The sequence below is a fragment of the Ascidiella aspersa genome, chromosome 7, assembly GCF_963924565.1.
Source record: "Ascidiella aspersa chromosome 7, kaAscAspe10.2, whole genome shotgun sequence".
Taxonomy (NCBI): domain Eukaryota; kingdom Metazoa; phylum Chordata; class Ascidiacea; order Phlebobranchia; family Ascidiidae; genus Ascidiella; species Ascidiella aspersa.
Genome location: NC_139453.1, coordinates 24,836,231 through 24,842,983, shown reverse-complemented (window position 1 = coordinate 24,842,983; position 6,753 = coordinate 24,836,231). Strand labels below are relative to the sequence as shown.

The following is a 6,753-nucleotide window of genomic DNA, read 5'->3' as shown; positions in this document are numbered from 1 at the left end:
AAGACGTGATTTCTTGTGGCTTTGGCTTTCTGCTTCCGAAAGGTGCCGACATTATTTTATCACCTTGTATGTGCCATTCTACAGATTGTTTTGCGTCATCTTTAATAAACCATATTGGTATAAATATGTTGCTTACATATTGCTCTGTTAAAAACATTTGTATTATGTCAACCTCAAGTGATTTAAAGGTTTTGATTTTCCGTTCAAAAGATAAGTAATATGAACTGTCATATTCAGCGTTCCATGCCATTTTACGTACCCGCCCCTCTAGTTAACATTCCATTAGAACAAGGGGTGGGCGATGATTTTTTTACCGCGGGCAGCATAAGAAACATAAAATATTGTGGCAGGCCGGGTCAAAAATAAGATCTAACATTAAATACACGCAATATGACGTTATTCTTTATGACGCTATAAAACAAGTAAGATAAAGTCCTGTTACTCTTTGAAAGTTGTGCCCAAATTCGCAACTGAACCCGATTTGAAGAAAAGACAAAAAAAAATTAACGTACGTATAGCGCGAAAAAATCGCGGCTATTTGGTTTAATATGCAATCATTAATTAGGTTGACAAAATGTAAATCGCTATGTTTCAGATGTTGTAAGCGGCCGGTATAGAAATGCAAAACATAACGGTTGTTTTTAAATATTTTAATATATATACTTACAGTTAAGCAATAATAGCTAATTTCCACGTGCAACTGAATACTGCGAACAAAAATTCCACAAGGTGGTGCGTAATAAATGTAGGCTTTGACAAGCAATGGAAGTTTGTTTACTATACTATCGATTTGGTGAAGTTAGCTGGCATTGTGGTCATAGTTTCCTCTAAACTGCGCAACTGCGCAACTGCGCAACTGCACAACTGCGACCAGACAATTGGCTAAAAATCCTTTGCATGTTCACAGTTTTTTAAAAAATTTCGCATTTGCCAATTTTTCATTGGTGCCTGTAGCTAAATTCAAGTCAACAAATCAAAACCCACATCGACGATTTTGGCGTAATACATGTTTGGCTGCAAATTATACTTTGTCTTATCGGAATAAAACACAGCTCGGAATAAGACCAAAATAGGACCTATAGTCGTAATAAAGTATAAAGCTGAATAAGTCTTAAACCTTTTGGAATACGAACAATAATGGCCACCGGCGGCCCCCATCGTGTCATGATTTCCCCTTACTTTTAGGCGTTTTTTGCCCATTTAGGCTACGGTATATATTCCGATTTAGGAGGTGCTCTAACATATTTTGATCTTATTCAGACAATTCAGATCTTATTCTGTCCTGGATATTATTGTGTTTTTGGCTTTGTCATGTCGTTTACGTAATGCTATGTAGAATTGTGATCTAATATATAGATTATTCTGCTTTAGATATTGTTGCCTTGTTGGTCGTATTGTATGTTCCCCGGTTTTTATCATCCATATAGTGTAGCCTAGTTTTTTCTCACGTATAAATAACTGTCTACACAGCAAAACCACAGTTAGTTGGCAGTATTCTTGTGTAGAATAGGGAAAAAGATTCATGTTTTCGAAGAGTTTGTAGAACTGATTCCTAGTAAAACTCCTCCATAAGAGTGTTGTGTCTTTACTCTTCATAAAATTAGCTGCTGTGCAGAGCTATGAGCTGCAGTGCGCAGAATTCAAATCAAAGTCATTAGCACCGAAGCTGTATTAGCGGTATAGCTTGACTTTCAATATCTTAATTTCAAGCAATAACTTTAAATCATAACAAAAGATGGCGTCAATGTTTAGCAGCACTTATGTATGCGAACAGTTGTTTTCGTCAATAAAATTTTTCAAGAGCAAGTGTAGAACACAACTTAGAGATAGACACTTGCAGCATGTAATGCTTTTGGCCAATTTTAAATAATCACCGGACCATAACCCATCTTCAAGCCAGGGAGTCGAACCGTTCATTTTTCCGGCTCAGGTAGGGTTTGGGTTGATGGATTTTTTCGGAATCCGGTTCAGATCCGGTTTCGGTTTCGAGCAGTTTCAAAGATTCGGTTCAGCTCCGGTTTGACCGTTGTTACTTCAAAATCGGTTCATGTTCATATAGTTCCGGTTCGGATACAATACAAGTTGCGTTAAATCTAAAAGTGTGGGTTAATAAATGTAGACGAGTTTAATATTTCAGTCGTAAGTCATTTAATCTAAGTTACGTGACGTATTAAAAAACATAAAATATAAAACATGGCGCAACTTGACTCTGTAAAATACAAGTTGTGACATCATGCTGGAGTGAACCGATTTCGTTTACCGGTTCGGGTTCGGTTAAGGTTCTTTCAAATTATTAGGTTCAGTTCCGGTTCGGCTCCTTAAAATCTTACAAAAAATGATTCAGGTTTGGTTACGGTTCGGTCAACATTAAACCTAAACCTGTTCATAAACTTCCAGTTCGACTCCATGCTTTAAGCCTAAAACACTAAAGCAGCACCCAATATCTCATTAAGATGTGACAATAACATTCTTATAGTGTTAACTGTTGTAAAAAGTCCAAATTATGTTTATAAAATGCCTGATTACCACATATTTTAAATTACTAGTTTTTAGCATAAAGTTGTCTGCGTTTTCCTTTTTAAATTTAATTAAGCTATTTTATGCCAAAAAATCTTAGATGCAAATGCAACCCTTGTTGATTAACCGTTAATTTAATAACATGCGTAAAACTAAACGTTTGATCTAGTCTAGACAGGTTACACTACCGTTTAAAATAGACAGGTTACCATACCATGCTTGTTTCTAAGATTTGTGCTTATTTTGTCTTATTTTAGCTTTTAAAAGTGCAATTCTTTTACTTTGACGGATGAGTGAAAACTTCATTTATTCATATCACGAACTTCTTTGACCAGATTATAACAACAATACATTATATTACGTAATAACAGTTGATTGTGTTTTTTCAAGTGCATTGTAGCTTAAAGAACGAAGTTAAGAAGTGTTGTAGTTTGTGCTTAGTAATCAAGTAAGGTTTTAGCTTTATGTGAGATTGACATTGTAGGTTTAGATATACGTTTGACAGTACAGACAAAAATTATTTATAGGATGGGTAAGCGTACTAAGCACGTTGGTAAGCGTACTAAGCACGTTACAGCTTTTACCAAGTGAACAGCTCGGGCTGCTTGAGAATGCTTGGGTGTTTCATTTTGTCAAACACCAGCAATCGTTTCTTTTTAACGATTTTTAAATCAAAATGATTTGTAAACGGTCTACAAGTGCAATCTGTCGTGAAAAGGTTAACAAAATAACACAACTTGCAATATATTAGACTTAGAGCAATGCTCAGCAAACCGGTGTGCCGCGACGCGCCAGAGGTGTGCTACTTAGTTTTTAAGGGTAACTTTAATAATCAATAGAGACGCGAAAAATGTATATCTTTAATAATCCATAAGTTTTTTTTATAAACTTTCCATAATATTCTGACTTAACTACCAGTATAAACATGCAATAATTAAAATTGTTTTCAAACCAAGACACTAAAGTGGAAACAGAGATCAACCATGCGCTTAAGACCCTTAAAAAATCATTGTAAATATATTATTGGCGTTTTGTGATTGCAGTTAGCTGTTTTGAAAAATAAATTGGGCAAAAAAATAAAAACACCAACGACAGGTTTCATTTTTCGAATGTTAATCAAAATCCCTCTGTTTTCTAATGAGCTATGGCAAGTGGGACTTTGACTAAACAAAGAAGAAATTTTAGAAGTCATAAAAAACGCAAAATCACAAGACAAAGGAATGTACTACGTAAAACTTTGTGCGCCTTTAGCGCGTTTCATCCGAAATCAATCCTTGTTTTCTCATGACTGTCAATAGGATATTTGCTGATGCCTGATGTCGTTCGAAATATATATTTAGAAGGTGGTCGCCGAATTGTTTTAGCTCTGTTGTGCCGCAAGTGGAAAAAGATCGCGGAGCGCTGTATTAGACTGCTAAGTTACACGTCATCACTGGGCAGCGTGTTCGTTTTGGGTCTTGTATGTTCTGTAAATGCAAAACTATATTGTCCAATATTACCAAATCGCGGCACATTTAAGAGTCTTATAGAGCGCACCATAGTGCCGCGGCTCACAGTGTGAGAATAACTAACCTAAGGCAGGTGTCACCAAACTCAATTAATCCGGCTCGCAACTTATTTTTTAAATAAAGATAAACTGCTGTTGAGATGTTGTCAAATGCAATTTAAAACTAAATTTTGATAAAACTTTAAACCTTACACCGAAAAGCCATTGCAGACTCACCGAATCTGTCGATCAATGATGCAAGCAGAGCAGACTAGAAAAACAACTAGCCTGCAGTGAGGTTCGAACTCACGACCTCCGGTCAAGCCGGGACCGTCGCTCTACCAACTGAGCTATGCAGGCTCAGAAGGGAACGAGTCGAGAAACAACCATACGTCAATGCTTGCTCAATCTGTTAGTACAAGCAGCTTCATAACGAAGGGGATCGCCAGTATCATATCATAATACAATGAAACATATGTACACACATATATGTGTGCTTACAACTGAGATCTAGCCTTTCTGAAGCTGCTTCAGAAGGGCTAGAAAAGCAGCTTCAGAAAGGCTAGATCTCAGTTGTAAGCACACATATATGTGTGTACATATGTTTCAACTTTAAACCTTATGACAATTTATTAAGCTCACTACAGTTTTTCTTTTTGCGTAATTCTTTTCTTTGCTAACGGTAATTAAGTTAATAAACGTCCAACAAATGTTATTATCAGCCCACGGTGGTGAATTCTAAGAGTTAGCAGGTCGCCGATGGTCACGACTTGCAATCATCTGGTCCTCGATGAAAAAAGCGTGTTGTCCCTAGCCTAAGGCGCCACGCCTCCTCATAAATACAAATTTTTGCCAATTTAACCAAATAAACGCATTTTTTATTTTAGAGAAATGTTACGTGATGGATAGGGGTTATTGTATAGAATGTACGTTGTTCTGCTTCGCTGTGCCTTGATCGGCGGCCGCGGATTGTCCGACAGAAACAGGTACGCATCGAAATGGCAGCTTGACATATTTATTTTTCGGGCTTTAGTAATGCTTATGCAGCCCCAACGATGAAGGCGTCCAAATTGTCGCAGACAGACAAAAGTTTAGGTCGTGCATCGACGGAACGGTCGCGGAATGGACGGCGTTGAGAGGCGCCGCACCAATTTCTTTAGAGGCGGCAAGGGCAGTGGAATGGCCGACGTCGACCGGCGCCACATCACTTTCCTCACAGGCGGCAATGGTCGCGGAATAGTCGGCAGGAGCGGATGCCGCCTCAATAGACGAACTTTGGTGTTTTTGTGTGCCTGAATCGGCTGCTGCGGAATGGCCGACGTCCACCGGCTCCTCACAGACTTCGCTCAAGACGGCAATGGCTGCGGAATGGCCGACGTCGACCGGCGCCACACCAATTTCTTCCGAGGCGGCAATGGCCGCGGAATGGTCGGCAGGAACGGATGCCGCCTCAACAGACGAATATTTCTAATAAATTTATATTGTTATAAATGTATGGGTAAGGTGGTTATAGTATAGAGTTTACCTTTGGCTGCTGCGGTGATGCTGAATCGGCTGCTGGGAATGGCCGGACGTCGACAGGCGCATCTTTACCTGTGTTTCACATTAGATACACAAAGGGTAACATTACCATTACGGTATGGGTCACAGTCTCGCAGACATGACCGAAAGTCCGTTATAAGTTAAATTAAATATATTTCAACGGTTATATAAATTCTCATATAGTTACAAGAATTTTACAAAGCAAATAAAACATAAAAGTGTCCCAATATTATAGCGTTAACTGCACTTTTAAAGTTACGAATTAAACCTTATACGAATTTTTGCCAGGTATGCAAAATTGTATCATCATTTAAGTTGTATGAGCCTTCTTGCATCTAAAAATGTATGGCCGTATGAAAGCGCAACAAATATTTAGATTTTTGTAGTGAATATCAATTATATTCTATTGTTTTATTGGAACGACAAAGCAGTCTTTTTACTCTGTTGCGCACATTTTTTATTCCTTGATATTTCAATTTAAAAGCCTTGCTTACAAAACATTGTTAGACATGAAATTATAACTAATGTTTTATTGCACAATATTTCGTTTAAGGCATGATTCAATACATTGTTTTTTTTTACTGTATGCCGATTCCGTTGAAAATATCACTGCATATTTGGTATCTTTATATTTATTTTATTATTATGGTAAATAAACATCCCAATAAAATAGCGTTACTTGCATTATTAAAGTTACAAAATGAACCTTACGTGTTCTGACCAGGTATACGAGATTGTATCATCATTTAAGTCGTATGAGCCTTCTTGCATCTAAAAATGGTATGGCCTAATAAAAAACAACAAATATTTAGTTTTTGTAATGGATATTGATCATTCACTTTTTTCATTGGAACTGGACAGCAGTTCCATTTTACTCTGTTTTCGAACAAATATGGTAACTTATTCCTTGATATTTCAAATTTAAAGTCGTGCTTACGAAAAATTTGACATCAAATCGTAACTTATGTTTTATTGCACAATATGTCGTTTAAGGCATGGTTCAATACATCGTTTTTTTGCTGTGTGCCAACTAAATCGTAGATATCAATCATATTACTGCGTATTTAGTTTCTTTATGTTGTTATCTTATTAAAATGGATAAAAATATCCCAATATTCTAGCGTTAAGTGCATTATTATAGTTACGAATTAAACCTTACGTGTTCTGGCCAGCTATGCGAGATCGTATCCTCGTTTGGGTCGTATGAG

The 6,753-nt window shown here is 37.2% G+C and overlaps 1 non-coding gene across 1 annotated transcript; it reads right to left on the bottom strand.

Annotated features, from left to right (window-relative positions):
- Positions 1 to 4,288: 4,288 nt before the first annotated feature.
- Trnaa-ggc (transfer RNA alanine (anticodon GGC)) lies at positions 4,289 to 4,363 on the bottom strand. Its single transcript has one exon. It is a non-coding gene; the product is annotated as a tRNA-Ala (tRNA).
- Between the last annotated feature and the right edge of the window lie 2,390 nt (positions 4,364 to 6,753).